General features: G+C 44.4%; 1 protein-coding gene across 8 annotated transcripts in view; it reads right to left on the bottom strand.

Moving 5' to 3' along the window:
• EXTL3 (exostosin like glycosyltransferase 3) overlaps window positions 1–18,757 on the bottom strand; it is a 132,562-nt gene that overhangs the window by 63,477 nt on the left and 50,328 nt on the right. The window contains exon 1 of one of the 8 annotated variants that reach the window (XM_051614336.1): window positions 15,293–15,403. The exons of 6 other annotated variants lie outside the window; for them this stretch is intronic. The gene's annotated coding sequence lies outside the window, so the exon portion shown is untranslated. Of the gene's footprint in view, window positions 1–7,860; window positions 7,888–15,292; window positions 15,404–18,757 lie in introns of those variants that run through there. One more of the 8 variants, XM_051614337.1, reaches the window with a different exon arrangement.

Below are 18,757 nucleotides of genomic sequence, written 5' to 3'. Positions count from 1 at the left end.
TAATTAAAAGCAAACTGGCCAGAATTCCCCAAGCAAAGTTTTGACAACCTGGACTCCTGGTCCTGAGCCACTTCCATTGCAGAAACACCAAATTATCTCTTAGCCTCCCCTACCTGAATTTGATGCTTTGGTTTACCAGGGCAGTATGCATGTATAGAGGGTCAGACAGGTCCAGAAGGATGTGAGAGATGCTCTTGCTTGTCAGCCTTACCACTGCCTTGTTGAGATACTGTCACTCCACCAAGCCCAGGCCCATTACCTGAAACTGAGGATGAGGATACTTGACTTCATAAGAGCCAGTACAACCTACAGCAGCAGAACTGCAGTGGTAAACAACCAGCATGCTTTACAAACACTGCTGCTGATACCTCTCTCTAAATTAGACAAGCTGAAGAAGGGATATTTCAAATCCTCCGTAGCTAAACAGGATGAGTTGAGGGTCAGTAGCTCTGTGCTCAACCAACTCAAAGTCAGCTTGTAGGTGTTCTCAGCTCCCTGCACAGAAAACATTTCCACTGCAACACCAAGCAACCAGCACCTCTCAAGTCACATGCATGTGACCATTGATAATAAAAAATAAAATAATCAACTATATTGTTCTGTAAATGCCAAGGTCAAAGAGGACCACTGCAAGCCATCCTGCTCATCTGTTGCATGACACACCACAAGCTTCACCCACCAGTTCCAGCCTCAAGCTCAGTAACTCACAATGATTTTTTTATCCAGCTTTTTCCCCAGCTCAAAACCTCTCTCAGACATGCTTCTGTTGCAAACTGTCTGATCTCAGCCGCCAACCATATAGAAAAATGAAACAAAATTAAATACCTTCTGCTAACTAAAGCCCAAAGCTGCAGGACTGTTATTCAGCAGGCAATACCTTTCCTGTAGATGGCACTTCCTTTTGTTTCAGAACAAAAAATACTGTGCATCAGGGCCATTCACATCCTCCCTTCACCCTCCTACACAGCCTCTTGGACAGTCACAGTTTTGGCAGCCAGTACAAGCTGAGTGTCCCAAGCCTCCCTCTTCCCACCCCAACTCTTACTAACGCATTCCATATTCACAGCCTTTCACACGGTCCCAGCTCCACTGTCGCTCCCAGCAAGGAGCTTGTGCTGGTCCTTGGGGCTCTGGTGACAAAACTGGCAGCTGCTTATAAAGGCTGCTTCCATCCTTTTCACTTTGGCTAGTAAAATGCTTCCCAAGTGCCTGCATCTCTGGGCTACAAAGAAAGAAACATAACATGAATGTAGCTCTTCTCTCTCTTGGCAGGCTGCAGGTCGTGGCACATCGCCATCTGCACAAGGCTACAAGATGTTTGCAGAAACAGAATAGCCACAACCCCTCTATCCCTCGCTCCTCCCTGGACTGCGAAGCTCTTCCCAGAGTTCTCCAGAAATCATGAGTGAGGATGTTACTCAACAGCCACAGCTGATGATTTCATTTCAACATGCCCTGCAAAATACACGCTTCAACGTTCACCCACACTACGCTCACCCAGCATCTGTGCACAAAGCCTTGCTGGCTTTTAGAGGTTTGGAAATACTTCACCACAAACTCTGAACACATACAGTTTACAAAATAAAAATCCACAACAGTTAAACTGTTTTTTTTAAAGTTACAAATTATTCTGTGTCTTCAAAACTCTTGATGCTTTGGGCAAAGGACCTGAGAACTCAGACCATGTGGAAACGAGATGCCCTAATTAACATCAGCCAAACAAACAAACCTCCTGTGAGCTTAGGTTTTTTAAAAAGCATAATTCTAATTTAAGCTCTGAAAAACACCAGGGTGCACATAAGATAATGCTACCTTATGATAAACACAAACCCCTTCTCTAATAACACTGTATAACTTGCATAATGTAAAAATTACACCATGTATTTAGGATGGTGATGACAATACAATATTAACAGCAATAATAGTAAGCTAGCATGGGCTCACCTGAAAAGAAAGGCAGTTTCTCCCTACTCCCCATTAGAGAAGTGGTGGCAAGCAGCTGTTATGACTTCATTTTATTTTTTATTAGTTTTTACAAGCTAGCTACACTAAAAGGTTGCACCAGTAATTTAAACTGTAGTTGTCAGCAGAAGTGAAGGACATTGTGGGATACATTCTATTCTGGCTCTTTTATTGCTTGGCTCCTTGGAGTGATTCAAGCAGTTTAAGGATTTTAGAGGTACTGTCACAACAGAAAACTGAACCAGCAAAAGCTCTTCAAGAGTCAACAACTGATGATTGCTACCAAATTATTCCCTCATGGGGATGTGCACTTTCTGCAATGTTATTCACACTTGACAGAAGTGAGGTGGCTCTGTAACGCTTGGTAAATGCTGACTTTTGCAGCTCTGTCAAATCACACACACACACATCATGACCCTCCCCGCTGTCAGTGCGGCCAGCAGCACTCTGGCACACATCTGCTGCAGCATGCTGCCTCATGTCCCACAGGCTAAAATCAAGCATGGCAGCATGTGATGGGCTCTCTGTGGGATGGGATCTGGACAGAGAGAACACGCCGCAATGAGGCATTTGAAGGAGACTGTGTTAATTTGCTTCTAAACAAGCCTCTGCTATATCCTCATCCTTACTGCACAAAAATCAGTTCCTCTAATGTTTGCTGTGATTGAAATGTTGCTCACCAAGGTGCTGCAGGTTGGTGTGGTCACCTGCTCCATACCCAGTCCCAGCAGCTGGAGAAGAAACACCAGAAAACCCCAGGGTCTGGAGCACAAGTCTGATGAGGAGCAGCTGAGGGAACTGGGGATGTTCAGCCTGGAGAAAAGGAGGCTGAGGGGAGACCTTCTCACACTCTACAACCCCCTGAAAGGAGGTTCGAGTGAGAGGGGAGGGGTTGGTCTCTTCTCCCAAATAAAAAGCAAATTGACAAGAGGAAACAGCCTCAAGTTATGCCAGGGGAGGTTTAGATTGGAGATTAGGAGCAGTTTCTTCATGGAAAGGGTTGTCAGTCCCTGGCACAGGCTGTGCAGGGCAGTGGTGGAGTCCTCATGCCTGAAAGGATTTCAAAGCCATGTAGATGTGGTGCTGAGGGACATGGTTTAGTGGTGGCCTTGGAAGTGCTGGGTTAACAGTTGGACTTAAAGATCATGAAGTTCTTTTCCAACCAAACTGGTTCTATGATTCTACGATTTGTTTTGTTGTGCCCATCAACCAGAAGCAGGTAATGCTGCTTCCCTGTTGCACCAGCCCCTAAAGGAGATAAGAGGACTGGAGCACAACATGGCTGACACAGACCCAACCCAGGAAAGCCTCCAACCGTGCTGGAAAAGAGAAATGTTTTGAAGATTCCTGAGACAGCAGGCATCTGTTTTTTGTCCAAGCAGGGTTCTGCTGGACTCTCCTCTATGAAAAATCAAAAAAGCAATTTAATTTGTATCAGCTATTCCTTGAACTGATAGATCCACCCAACTGCTTCTACCCACTAGACCAAGCTAAGAGATGCTGGTCTTCATCCTCACCCAACTGCTCTGAGCACCACGGGACTGAAAGGCAAAGAATATCCTACTGCTGAGAAGTCTGCTGGCTGCTTGTCTGGCAGATGACTAGTTTCCAAAAACGATTATAAAAACTAACCCAGAAAAAGAGAAAGGAACATTACTTTGTGGGAGGGCAGAACAAATGGGGGAATTTTTGGTCAAAGTAATGCCTCTGGACAGCAGATTAGTAATACGACTGAATTCAAGTCCTACATCCCCACTGCTCTGTGGGATGCTGTGCTTTCCAGAGGTCCCGAAGTGCTACCTACACACCAACCAGTCATGAAATGCACGTGGACCCTTCTACCCATACCTCAGGGTGCTTGCAGTGAGCGGTTGCTCCCAGGCTGACAACCCACTGCTAGAAGGGCGGGTAGGGCTGTGCTCTGACCTTCATCATGGATCCTGATTCAGCAGCAGGTAAAACCCAGCTGAACTTGAGTCATTCCATGCTTGGGGAAGAGGCAGCCTCACTGCCTGCAGATCTTGGTTACACCACTGAGTTGTGGCAAGAGCCCAACCTCCATCGCCTGAGGCATAAGGCAGTGTTACTTGGTACTTCAAAAGCGCCTCTCTTAAAAAGGTGAGATTTTCTACAGGAACCAATGCTCTGAAGATAATTTGTTTGACCTGCACAGATAGAAGCCTTAGAACAATATTAACAACCCTAAGTAAGTCCTGCACAAACAGCAACTTTACCACTGTCACCTCAGATTAAAAGGCCAAATACCACAATCCTCAGCTGAAATGACAATCACAAAGTGGTTTGGTGGTATGGAAGTGACCTTTAAAGGTCATCTAGTTCAACCCCCCTGCCATGAGCAGGGACAACTTCCACTAGATTAGGTTGCTCAAAGCTCAATTCAACCCGGCCTTTAATGTTGCCAGGGATGAGACATCTACCACCTCTCTGCACAACCTGTGCATGCCAGTGTTTCACCACCCTCATTCTAAAAAATGGCTTATGTCCAGTCCGAACCTATCTGCTTTCAGTTTAAAACCAATGCCCCTTGTCTTGTCACTACAGACCTTGTTTAAACTTCCTACTCTTTCCTATAAGCCCTCTTTGTACTTTGAAAGGCCACAACAAGGTTTCCCTGGAGCCTTCTCTTCTCCAGGCTGAACAACCTCAACTCTCAGCCTTTCCTCACAGCAGAGGTGCTCCAGCCCTCTGATCATTTTTGTGGCCTCCTCTGGACCCATGCCAACATGTCTATGCCCTTCTTGTGCTGAGGACCCCAGAGCTGTACTGGAGCCTTACCAGAATGGAGAAGAGGGTGAGAATCCCCTCCCTTGACCTGCTGGTCACTCTGGTGGTGATGCAGCCCAGGACATGGTTGGCTTCCTGGGCTGCTAACACACATTGCCAGCTCATGTTCAGCTCTTCATCCACTAGTATCCCCAGTCCCTTCACAGGACTGCTCTCCATCCCTTCATCCCCCAGCCTGTACTGACACCAGGGGTTGCCCTAACCCCTGTGTAGGACCTTGCACTTGGCCTTGTTGAACTTCATGAGATTGGCATGGGCCCACTCATCAAGCCTGTCAAGGTCCCTCTGAATGGCATCCTGTCCCTCTGTTTTAATCAGAGAAGGGATGATGCTACATGGTAACTACTGAAGAATGGGTCATTCTCAACTGCTCACTTGCTGTGGGTCCCTCCACATCCCTCTTGGCATGCGTGGACACCGTGCTACAAGAGCTCCAATTTTGCCAGAGTAGAGGGGCAGAATCACCACCCTTGACCTACTGGCTATGCTTCTTTTGACGCAGGCCAGGACACAGTTGGCTTTCTGGGCTGCAAGCACACATTGCCAGCTCACGTTGAGCTTCTCATCCACCATCACTCCCAAGTCCTTCTCCTCCAGGACTGTTTTTGGTCCATTCACCACCCAGCCTGTATTTGTGCTTGGGATTCCCCAATGCAGATGCAGGCCCTTGCACTTGGCCCTGTTGGACTTCATGCAGTTTGCACAAGCCCACTTCTCAAGCCTGTCAAGGTCTCTCTGGATGGCATTCCTTCCCTCTAGCATGTCGACCTCACCACACACTTTGGTGTTATCAGCAAACTTGCTGAGGGTGCACTCAGTGCCACTGTCCCTGTCTCCAGCAAAGACGTTAAACTGCACCGGTCGCAGTAGCAACCCTCGGGGAACACCACTTGTCACAGGTCTCCACCTGGGAAAGGACCCCTCCATCCTTGGAAACAGAAGTAGGTTGTTGCCATCTTTTTTAAAGAACATTGAAATTGCATTTTTTTCATGTCACTCCTGTCTTTCACCCTCGGGTTATTTTGCTAAGCAAACGGGGTTGCGTTTGGCACAGATGGAGCAGGATGGCACAGACGCTGCAGAGACAACGTTCACCAACATCTGCTGCTCACCCCAACCTCAGCCTTTAACCGTGTGCCTCACCGCTGCTGTCCTGAGAGAAAAGCAAGTGACAGATGTCTGCTGCACAGAGCCTCAAAGAGCACGTGTGCACCTGAGAATCTCTTTAAAAAATAAGAAGGAAACTTTGTCCTGAGCAACCACATCAAGCCACCAAGCTTAGCACCAAGCACTGGAGGTGGGGAAGCTCCAGCATGGAGACTTCTGGAACACGTAAGGTAGGGATTAAACCTGTCCTTACATCTCAGCAAATATCTGTGGTATTACAACAAGCTAAATGTTAATACATACAACAACTTTGGGATGCAGGGTTGGAGGAAGGCAGAGCAAGGCACAGATGGTGCAGGAGAGCAGCTATGAAGAGATGCCCAGGAAGGCTCCTCTGGTCCTCAGGGAATCCAGTCCTGCTCTTAAAGTCACAGTCTCTTTCTGGACTCTCCAGCTTGCTGCTCCAACATAAACAAGGCCTACATCCTCCTGGAAATTAAAAACAGTATCTTGGATGTGTACACAGACAAACTCTCCTTCTTCCCAGCAGGAAACGAGGATGGAGAATTTGCAGCCCCAGGTGGCCTGGAGCAATCCACATTAGTGGGGGCTGGGGAAGGCCAAGAGTAAAATGCATGGCATAAAATGGCACCTTGGGATATTCAACTACCTCAGTTTTATTTCTGACCTTGTCTCTTCACTATCCAGACAAATGTGTCAGTTTTCTTTTGCTCATTCTCAGTGTCCACTGAAAAGCTCTTTCCTTTACTCTTTGATCACAATAACATCACAATCTGCTCTGATCTCACCCTTTACTGGCAATTACATCCACTTGCTTCCCTATCTTCTCTTATTTCAGGGCTCTCATCCTCATTGCTTTCTTATTTCAGTCATCTGCCTGTACCAGCATTAATGTTTTACAGTCAGGCATGCTACTATGTATCTAAAATTTGTTTTCAGTATGGTTATTTAAGCTCACTCTCCTGCACTAAGGAAGACAAATGTTGCAACCTAACACAGAAATATGTCCGTGGAAATCATTGTCAATATGTAATGCTCTAATCCAATCTGAGCAGAAGGCCAAGGTGATCAAGACATGGTGGGCTCAGATCTGCAGCTCTGGGGAGCCACCCATCCATGGCAAAGGCACGAGGGGCTGCAATCTGCTCTGTTGTGTGCACAAGTGCTAGCGTCTCTCCAAGGGTCTCTGCATCAAAGCTGCTGAGATGACCACAGTTGAGATGGAGACAATATGCAAGGTCAAGCCGAAGGTATTTCTGGCACACCTCTATACCTTTAAGGTATTAAGGTGCCATTAAGGAGATGCCAAAGCTCAGCAGAAGTTTGGAAAATGCAAACTATTAAATAGAGCTCTTGGATATTTAAGAGCAGAGAGTTTCCCAGGCTAATGCAAACAACGTGCCACATAAAACTGGCAACGTAACCATCTGGGTCCATTAACTGCACTTGCTCTGTAGCGTTTGCTGTCTGAATTGTTTATGCCTCGTTTGAGCACAGAGGCTACTCAGCATATTAATACTCTGGAAAAGAACATGTAAAACAAAGCTAGAAATGAAGGACTGTTTGGGGTGCCTGTCTAGCTTCCACTTTAGCAAAGAAAATCATGCAAAGAGTGAAATTTAAACCTGTTGTTGTAGAGAAAATAAAGTCAAACATTTTATTATTCCACTGCAAGAAAGGAATTTTTAAAGGTTTGCAAAGAATACAAACAAACTGTTGGTTTCTTCTGTGATCCCAAACAAAACCAACTGATTTCCCAGAAGCAAACCGGGAAATTATTTCCTTCTCCCAAGAGTCAAGTTCCACTCTGCTAGCAAAGGATTCATTTCTACCACCTTACCCTTTACCCTTAAAATCTGCCAGTCTGGTTTCTAGTAATCGAAAGTTAATCAGGTTAGAGATACTCTAAAAGGTACTGCTTGCTTGCTGAGTCACTGGAAGGGAAAGGGAATTAAGCTAACTTACCCTTACAGCTGACTAGGAGCTTGCCAATGCACAGGCAGGGTGTAGCTCATGTTGGAGAACCTCAACTGAAAGGTCCATGTGTCCTCAACCACTCACTCTGGTAGCCTCAATTTCCTTTTCATGTCCTTTTGTAGGAGACAAACTCTTCAGCACGTGTGATGACCAAGTGACTACTTAAATCCCAAACTGAGAAATATTCCCTTTAAAAATCCCTACATTCCCTCAGCAATCTCATTTGCCAATCAGCTGATGTGATGATCCACGAGGAGGGCTTTGCCTAGAGAGAACAGGGCGTGGCATAAGAAAACGAGGAATGCACAGGGATGCTCAAAGCAGAAATGAGGGTGCATAAGGACGTTTACTCTAGCACTGTTACTTCTATCATTTTTATCAACAAGGAATAAAAAGACAACATACTATCAGGATTCACTTTTGAGAAGTTAAAAAGTAAGGAGTTTTTCCTTGGCCAAATTAGAAAACGCATTCATGAAGAAGCTGCTTTGCACATGCTGCTCAGGCCCAAGACAATGTTTAGGGACAAAAGCTGGACCTTCAAATTAAGGTCCTCTGTGACTGGCTTGTCCCTCTCCACCTGAAGTCACAGGCCACCACTGGGGATATTAGAAATCCTTTCACATTAGACCAGTTGGGTGGCACAAAGAATTAGTGTACAGATGGAGGGATGCTCAGCAGCGGCAAATTGCTGTTTCAAAGACCACCAAGAAGCACATTAGAATCTGGCTCAGCACAGAAGTCCTTCCCTTTTCCACAGGCAGATAAAACACACAGAAGTAGCAACACTACCCTTCCAGAAAATTGTCCCAAGCTTCCAGCCCACTGCAGAAATTCATTTGAAAGGAAGCAGTCCAAGCAAGAACTTCCAGCATTTTAATGTTCGAAACCAGCCTCTTTCAGGATGGCATTTTGCTTTCACAGCAGAAATGGGATTTAGTCACAGCTATATGGAATTTAGTCTTCAAGAAAGGGAACGGAAACACCCTTCGCTCAATGCCACCAAACTGGTGTTCCTGTGCAGAAGTGTGCTAGCATGAGGTGTTCAGAAACTACCTCCAGACATGGTCTCAATTTTGTGACAGACACTGGACTGATACATACCATAGCTTCCTTTATGACCAAGACATGGCCTTTCTGCATGAGTAGAACAGACCCAGACTCTGTATCTCAGCATTCCCACATGTAAAGCAAAAGTAACTGGTTATGTCTCCCAGTGAACCCAGTTACTTACTTTTAGTTGCAGCAAAACTTCCAAAGATGCTTCAAAGCCTGATCCGAAGAGGTATCTTCCTGTTAATTTGCTCCAGTGATTAATCACACCTAAGCCATCCTTTTAACATCACCTTCCCAAGAGCTGGTATTTCTCACAGTCCTCTCCAACACTCAGCAGTACCCAGCACCCTCTTCCCATGCAAGGGAGGTGTATTTCAGCCTCTCTCTTGATCCAACAAACACAGTGGGAAATCTAAACAGTACAAGTCTAGATATTTTCACCCCTCTCCAAATACTGCCATGCTGCTCCTTTTGCATGTTCTCTAGCTTTTCCCATGTCTATTTTAAAATACAGCTCTCAGAGCTAAATAAGCCATTCCACCAGTTTTTTCAGAAATGCAGTTTTTGGAAGTAAAAACATCCTTTCTTCCTATTTCCCAGTTCACATGTCCATAGATGGCATGATACACTTCTTAATGCATCATCACTCTGGGAATTCAAGCAGATTTGGCTGCTCAGATCAACCACAAGTACCTTTTCACAGTGACTGCTTCTCCAGGGCAGAGCCCTCTTCCTCAGGCAGAGCCCACACCACTTGCTCCTCCATATGCAACTTTGTCACGGGTCATTTCCCATATGATTTGTGGGAATGTAGTTTAGAAGTCATCTGGATTTCTCCAAGTCATTTATCATATTCTTGTAATGATTTATTACTCCATCAGTTTTGTGAAGCCCACAGATTTTCTCAGCAGCAACTCTATACTTGATGAAAATTGTAAGAACAGTGAGGATGCAGCTATTCCTAAGAACTCCCATGATCATGTTTACAGCTTTATCACAGCCTTAACATGACTTTTATTTCCTACACTGATCAAAAAAGAGCAGACACAGAGACTTACACTATCTTTGACAGCTTTGACACTGTCTAGTTACACAAAACTGAATTAATTCAGAGCAGCATTTTACCACAAGCTCACAGAGAACCCCCTCCTATCTGTAAGCACAAGATATTACATTCCATTTCTTGTCACTATGGGCAAGAGAAAATTGATTAGGCAGAAGTTGTCCTTAAAAACAGATCTGCCTATTTACTACCTATCAAACAAAAAGAACTTGAACAACTGGCAAATCTAATTACTTGCACAGAAGTAAAGACAAATACATCTTCATTTTCACACTTCTCCCACTTCAGTACTTCTACAGGCCTTTGTCATCACAGGAATGATAGTTGGTGCTACCACCAATGACGCTCGATTCTGTAACTTTACTATGTGCAGAAGCTTTAGTAAAACGTCATTAAAATCCAGAGGCTTTTTGGGTAACTTCTATTCCACCTACACTGACTGTGGCATTTTGAAGCAGGCTTCAGCTTCATGACAGGCAGCTAATATTTGTTTTGTTACAGAAGAATAGAATATCTCATGCACTGACTAATCCCTGCTGGGCAAACTGAGCAAAGAAGAGACATCATTTCAGGCATCCTGCAATTAAAACTCTCCATTATGAGGAAGGCAGCCACAAAACACTCTGTAATGCCTCACTTACTTATTTTGGTCACAACCTCCTCCACCAAAGAAAAGAAGGGTCTTTACCCTGGCTGTCCTCCACGATGCTCCAAGAGGTCAATGACCTAGCCCAGGCTGCAGGGGTACAGAGCTGCCATGCGTGCTTTGGTTACCTTTTCTACAAAACTCCACAGTATTTTGAAGAAAAAAGCAAATGTAACTGTAGACTCTGATTCAAGATGTCCCCTGGGGGGTTTTCTGCTCCATTAGGCCTCCACTTCCACAGGGTATGAGCAATTTGTCTATATGCTTCTTGGAGGCATAAACTGCTGGCAGGGTAGAGGTGTGTACTGAACCATCTCTACCCCATGCTCTGCATCTCACTGATGCTCTTGTCCAATGCTTCAGAGTGTAAAACACTGTTTTCAACCCACGCCAGCCTAGATACTTACAGAAATAAGATTTCTACAACTGCCTTTTCTTTAACTTCTTCTAAAACCTCCTGAAGCAGTTTCAACACAAACGTGGCTCAGGATAAAGCCCTTAAGACATTAAGGTTGTTCTTTCATACGGGGCAGGGGCTGTAATCCAGGAATTGCCCTCCCTTCAGAGCCTAGAATCAACCTCCAGCTGCAAACAGTACTTCTGGCAAACTAAGCCATAATAGAAGCACAACCCCTCTCATACTTTATGTTACACGTACTTCAGGTATCTTTATAAGATTGGTGACAGGGAAATCATAGCAGGGAGAAGCATAGGAATGCCACCATTCACCTCTTCGAGATAAAAACTTGCATCAATCCCCCCTCAGGGCTGTTTACCCACATTTCTTTGACATTTTGTTTTGTTGCATTTGCAACTTAGGCTGCATGCTCCTTAGGAAAATGACCTGGACATTTGATTCGTCCATAAAAGTTACTCATACACAAATGCTGCTTCGCAGACAAAAACAGTGATTTTAGCCATGAAGGTACCAGTTTTACATAGGCATCTTAACAAGTGCATTTTAAGCAAAATTCGCTTTAAGTGTCCTGTTTATGCATGGGCCACCAGCAGGATTGCTGAGCAGGCAGATGATGAATGCATGTTATGATACACAATTCACATTTCCATAATCAGGGTTTCACATCACTCAAAAGCAATTTGTTGGTGGGTGGTTTTATTTTGTTTTGTTTTCAAGTCTCCAACAATCCCTGAAGCAAGTACTGCTCAGGGTTGAAGGAAAAGATGGGCTGTTACAAACCGTGCAGGTCAAACATCACCAGATGCTGCTTTGCACAATCCCTTGCCCAACTCTGCTTCTCTATATCCAAGTTGCAAAAAATTCCATATTGTAAAAAACAATTGTCATCCTAACCAGTCCCACCAAGAACATCGAGGAATCAGAAGTGAATTAAATCTTCACAGGATGCTGATATAATTTGACACTGCTGGTCTTTCAGATCATTACTTTCGGCAGTACAGACGCCCCATGAGATCCCACAAAGCCCAAATGACTTCATCAAGGAACTTCCCTGAGGGTGAGGAAGATGCACAGGCTCTGTCAGCCTCATGAATAAGAGCAGCAAACTGACAGTATCAGGTGGTAAATTCTTAAGCTGTGCAGGGGTGCCTTACTCCTGCCCCTGCACCACAAACTCAATTGATCTGAGCAGAGCTGGAGATGCCATGAACACTAAAATGTCAAAACTGGAGCACAGAAGCTGGTTTCCAGAAGTTCACAGAAAACTGATCAACACACTTGGATAGTGCCACGCTACTGCTGAGTGTGTGAACTCCTGGTGTGCCCCGTTAAATCTTGGGGATGACAACAAAACGGCAGGAGTAGATAGATGATCAGGCTGAAGCACTGTTAGCCCACAGCCAACACCCAATACATGCCAGCTACCCTTCCACTGCAAGGTAGGAGTATGCAGGCACATGTATAGGCATGATTGATTTTCAAAGTTCTACATACATCCTTTAAGTATATCTCATTTTCAAGTAAAATTGGACAGCAACTTTAGGGTCACTAAGCTACTTACGCACAGCAAGTGCTGCAAAATCTGCAATGATTTAAAATCCTTTACTGTTAACACATTCTTCCAATTAATTTTCCCCAAATGATCCATACTAGAAATTTATGTATGGCCCTGTATTAAAGCCCACAATAACTATCTCTCTGTACATGCCATGAAGCTTAAATACATGAAAGTAGAGTGCCTTAAGAGGCTGATGAGAATAATTTTCTAGTACAACGGAAAGGACAAACTGTTTTTATGAATGTGTTTTATAGTCTGTTTTTTCAAATTAAAGCTAAAATAGTTCCCAGATGAAAGCTGTATCATTTCAAATTAAAGCCAAAGAATACTCTAAAAAAACAACCCAAAACAAAAAAACCCAAACAAATAACAAACAGGCAAAATAAAATTTGACTCCCCAGAAAAGCTAACAGCATCTTCCTCAGAAACGACTCAGAGTCATGGTGAAAAAGCCTTGAGATTTTGTTGATCAAAGGTTCAAATAATAAGGAAATTGTTCCTAAGTGGTGGTAACAAAATTGTCCTTAGTTCTTCAATGTGTACATTAGACTGTGGAAAATTTCTTTACAAAGCTCCAAGCAACCACAAAGGCAGCTGGAGTGGGAAAAGGATTCCCTTGCCCACAGTGTGCTTACCCACTGCCTGTAAGTACCTCTCCTTCTGCAAATCAGTATTTTTTGGTTTTTTTAAGTGTCACATAAAGCTATAACATGGCTCTAATACTCTTTCAAACTCACAACACCTTAACAAAAAGCAACTTCTAAAGCTTGAATTTAGCTTTTAATTTGCATCAGCAATGTCTAACACAAATGATAGTCCAGCTCATCTCTTATTCTGGTGCTGGAGAGACAACAAAGAGAGCAGAAGATACAGGAGATTAAGAAAGCATGAGGGTAGAAGGCTTTATTTGCAACTTCCAGGTATCACAGAGATGTCACATCTAATTTGGTAAGGATGAGCACAGAAGTGGCTTGAGCTACAGGACCACAGGGATGGAAAGAGCAGGTCACTTGGCAGTTTCCAGCTCTGGAGGTCCCTGGCTCTTCAGGGTAGGAGGGAATAGGAGGGGAATCACTACAGACACCTGCTTTTCCACTCTTCCCTGATTATTCACTACTGTGTCCACACAGGATGCTGCTCTGAGGAGACATCTGGCCCAACCAGGTAGTACAGGTCTTCTCTTTCCAGTGAAGCTCTGAGCAACCAGCTGCGTACTTACTTTTCAAATAAATGAAGCTTCAAGGAGAAAAATCATCACCATAGTAGATAAAATGTCCCAAGGGAACAACTCTTGTGCCCTACACACAGCCCAAGGTTCATCTTACTCTTGCCCAGCCAGGGTGGCCACATGCCTCTCCTGAACACCTCCTGGATGTCTTGCCCAACTCCTGGCTAAGAAGCTGTGCCTGTCCATTGAACTCAGCAGCAGCCCAGCACTCTTCAGCATGTTGCCTTCCAGCTCCCTGCCAGAGCAAACTCCCTAGGAATCACCAAGGAACAGAGCAGAAACAAACATGTATACTTCAAAAGAAATGCTTAGGAGGAACTGAAAGCAGATCCCCAGACATATCCCCTCATTTCCTCTTCATCTCCTCCCTGCTACTGCTGTCCTTACTCCAATTATTGGCTCATACCCCAATTCTCTAACTTTCCTCATCCATTATCCAGTAGCTCTCCCCTCTTTTCAACATCCTCCTGCCAACACCATTCCAACCTACATTATAGTTTCTGCTAGGCATGGAGATCCTGTTACAGCAAGTTACTGAAACACTGCCTGTACTTTGCAGTTTAGAGAGGATCAAGTTATGCCACAGCTCATCCAAGCTCATGACACTGTCAGTAACTGTTAAGAAAGCTTTCACTCTGCCTGGTGAAGGAGAAAACTGTTTGGCCACACTGGAGAAGTGAGAAAGAAAAGAATAGCTTTGGTTGTAAGAGGATCTCTTAACTGGGTAGAAATTGGGATCTAAGCTGGAGCAGTCCTGCTGGAAAAATTCCACCTCGGTTGGAACAGGGAGCTCTCTCTGGAGCTAGGATTAGACATAGACATCCATGTCACCAAACCCACCCTTTGCTACAAGAAGCATTGAACAGACTCTTTAAACACCAACTTTACATGAGGCTCTGCTAGCAACGGCAACAGAAAGTGCAGGTTTCCATATTAATTTCTGCTTGCTGAAAAACCTAGGATACAGCAAGACCAGAATAATAATACCAATTACAGACATTTAATGCAGTAATTTCAGCACCAATTAACATAATGAATCTCCATCTCTTTCAGATAACTAATCTCAGCACCATCAAGTTAAAGGTGATCAGGCTGAAGCACATAACAAGAATGATAAACACTGATTACATGAACCAAGCTGGGTAACATTTTTACACAAAAAAACATCCACCAACCTCCTTCTGCCTCCACACACAAGGAGGCTCTATGGTATTTATTATCTGTATTTTTATAGCACGCAGAGGGATATAGTGCTGGAAGCTTTTTATAAAAGATACTGAGCCAAACCAAGCCCTGCAGCAGATGATTTGGAGGCAGAAAGGGTAGTAAGGTGGTCTTGCAGCAAATGAAGAAAGGAGTAAGCAGCAAATCTGGAGTGAGAAGCAGCACATCTATTCTGTAGTTAGATGCATGATAAAGAACTCTCTACCAGTGAAACAAAGCAGTCTCACTCATAAGAAATGTCTGTAGCCACATGTACTGCTTGCTCCAGGCTCTGCCTTCTGCAAAAGGTGCCCAGAAAGGTTGTGAGGGATCCACACTTGACACAAATTTGTGACACTTCAAATAGATGTTCTGGTCTAATGGGGAAAAAAAAAAGAAAAAAGAAAAAAGAAAAAAGAAAAAAAAAAGGTCACAGTAACATTTAAGACACTAAACAATGAGGAAAGAGGTTATTTCTGACTTACCCCAGGCATAAATTTCCCTGCCAAACCAGTCAGAAGAACATTAAATCTTTGTGAGGTGAACATGAGAACTCACCATGGATGTGGGACAAAAGACCATTGCACTGATCAGGCCAGAGGGTGCTGGAGTGGTCCAAGTCTGTCCATTCAGCATAGCCTTGATTTTTCTAGCCAGACATGGAGCTCACTAGCAGCCCAGTCCAAGCCTGCTGTGCCATGGAAAGGGGACTTCAGGGCAGCAAAGCTCAGACCATCAGCATGAAAACAGGCTGATAAGGCTGCATCACAGCTAATGAGGATTTCCTGATTTTAAAGCTGCAGAAATGGTTTATTTTTTTTTCTCAGAAATTAACTAGAACTGTCAGTACCGTTAGTGCAAATGGCATGAGAAGAAGTAAAAACAAATAGTAAAAAAGGAACGAAATCAGGGAACACAGCCTCTGCCTACAATCTGAACATGTCTCCTTGTCCACCCCTCCTCATCCACACTTCCCTCCTTTGCTTCCAGCTCCACCACAATCTTTATTCCATTCCTCATCCATTTCTTCCAGATCTATTCCTCTCCCTCCCAAAAAAGAAGTGCTCCTGGATGGTCTAACACATACATTAGGTTTTCTTCCTCTACTTCTTTATGTAGAGTCGCTCCAAAATGCTCATCCTTGCTGCCCCAACTCTTCATTCACATCCCTTGCACATCCAGCTCCACATGGGATGCCTCAAAGGCTCATCTTACCCCCCGCAGCAGCAGCTGCTGTGCTCAAAGTTCACTATTACTGATACTGCCACCAACACTGAGCCTTTGATGTGTGCCTGCAAACTCAAGGCACTATACAAGAGACTCACAATACCCACAAAAATAAGGAAGCCCAAGAAGAACAGGCCAATGGACATTAAAGATGCAAAACGCTAGCTGTGCTTAACCCACAGAATCACATCATCATCACAGTTGGAAAAGACCTCTAAGATCACCAAGTCCAAGCATCAACCCAGAAAAAACCACCACGCTCACTACAGTATGTCCTGAAGTGCCATATCTATACATTTCTTTAATACCTTCAGGGATGGTGACTCCACCACTTCCCTGGGTAGCCCGTTTCAACACCCGACAACTCTTTCAGTGAAGAAATTCTTCCTAATATCCAATCTAAACTTCCCCTGGTGCAACTTTGGGCCATTTCTTCTAGTTCTATCGTTATTTACTTGGGAGAAGAGACCAACCACCCCTTTGCCCCAACCTCCTTTCAGGTAGCTGTAAGAGAGCAAAGAGGTCTCCCCTCAGCCTCCTCTTCTCCAAACTAAACAACCACAGTTCCCTCTCCTCATAGGACTTGTTCTCTAGACCATTCATCAGCTCCATTGCCCTTCTCTGGATGTACTCCAGCCCCTCAACATCCTTCTTGTAGTGAGGGGCCCAGAATTGAACTGAACACAGTACTCATGGTGCAGCCTCATGAGTGCCAAGCACAGGGGAACAATCCCTGCCCTGGTACTGCTGGCCAACATTACTGCTGATAGAAACCAGGATGCTGTTTGCCTTCTTGGCCACCTGGGCACGCACTGGCTCATGTGGTTCATTTCTGCCAGGCAGCTTTTCAGCTGCTCTAACCCCAAGCCTGGAGCATTGCATGGGATAAACCCAGACACTTGGAGGGCACAAGCATTTCTCCTTGTAGGCAGAAAGGCTTGATCACATTTAATGACCATAAATTTCATAGTTCCTCGAATAACGCATGCTGTAGACACACAAAATATTTCTAATTCAAGCTCAACAAATGAACAAAGTTCTTTTATTTCCTAAAGCTTTCACTCTGTCACTTCAAACCATGGCAAAATCCACCCCATGATCCAGAAAAAGAACAAGTACTAAAGATCTGTTTCAATAAGAATTGAATTATCAAGTTGATCAGAATAACATCTAGTTTGATTACAAGACAACAACGTCACACTAGTACCACCCAATGGCATCCATGCTGGAATGGGCAAGCAATCCCACACCAAAGTCTTGTGATATAAACTTAGTTGTCACCTCCAAATTGTATTAAACACAGCAAACAGGAGTTTTGCTGCTTACTTGGCTATAGACTAAAAGGGAACCATACCAAAACTGTCCCTTCTGCAAGCCGAGAGCTTCCTTGTCATTGTCTCAATGCACAACCCACAGCACCAATTACCAGAAATATAAGATATTGGAAGGCAATAATTAAGCAAATTAAGGCAAGGAAGAGCTAAATGATTTGCCTAGGGCCACAGAAGGCAGCCAGTGACAGAGAAATGAGCGGCATTTATGAGTCTCTTGTTTATATCCCTGTTCCTGAAGCCCTAACGCAATGCCCACAAGACAGATTCACGTGGGAGCTGGTGGGACAAAGCACTGGCATCTCAAAACCTGCCATGGGGTGAGAAAGCCACACTGCAGCCAACACCAACTTTCTCCCTGCTCTGTTCCTCTCCACCCACAAAGACAAGAGTTTTGCTGGCTGAGAGATTTCAGGCAAGATGTAGAACTCAACTGAAAACAGAAAGAAAAACAAACAGAAGTTGCTCCCCCCCCCCCAATGCTTGGGGGTCAAAGGGCCGAAGGCTGCTGAAGAGACGGATGCTTGCTTGGCTGGGCTGCCCGAGACACGCCGTACAGAACACACTCCTTTGTGAGCAAACAAAGCTACAAACGGAAAACACAAGAGCTTCTCATGCACTGCAGCAGCAGGAGGAATTACCAGGGATCTCACAGCCCAGCTTCAGGAACCCTGCTGCTGTGCAGAGGATGATGAATCTCAACCAACCCCGCAATTCCCTTGAGAAAGCACTGCAGGGAGCAGAACAGAGTGGGATAAACCTTACAAGACTAGACTGCCTACGACTTAGGTATCCTGATGCTCCAATTACCACAGACACAGGAGTAACTAATTAAAGGGGAGTTATGGCATATTAGTGAGCAGCTAGATGTTTAGGATTAATTTAATTTCTCTAGCCTTGAAAACATCCCAAAATTAAAGCAACAAGAGATTCTCTTTACAGTATACCCCTAGTACAGCAATACTTACTACCTATACTCCAACATCTGCTGCAGCTCTTGATGTCTTCAGTGGTAGAGATTTCCCTGGGAAAGGTTTCTGGCAGCCTACCTGATTTTCAATGTTAGGATGCAATAAAAAAGGAAATTAATGAATTGGCTGCAGCAATTTGAGGGAGATTTGTGGCCATAGCAACCTTACTATAATCAATGCTGCA

Source organism: Apus apus, chromosome 3 (genome assembly GCF_020740795.1).
Source record: "Apus apus isolate bApuApu2 chromosome 3, bApuApu2.pri.cur, whole genome shotgun sequence".
Taxonomy (NCBI): domain Eukaryota; kingdom Metazoa; phylum Chordata; class Aves; order Apodiformes; family Apodidae; genus Apus; species Apus apus.
Note: the sequence above shows the minus strand (reverse complement) of the source record. Positions and strands in the feature narration are given on the sequence as shown.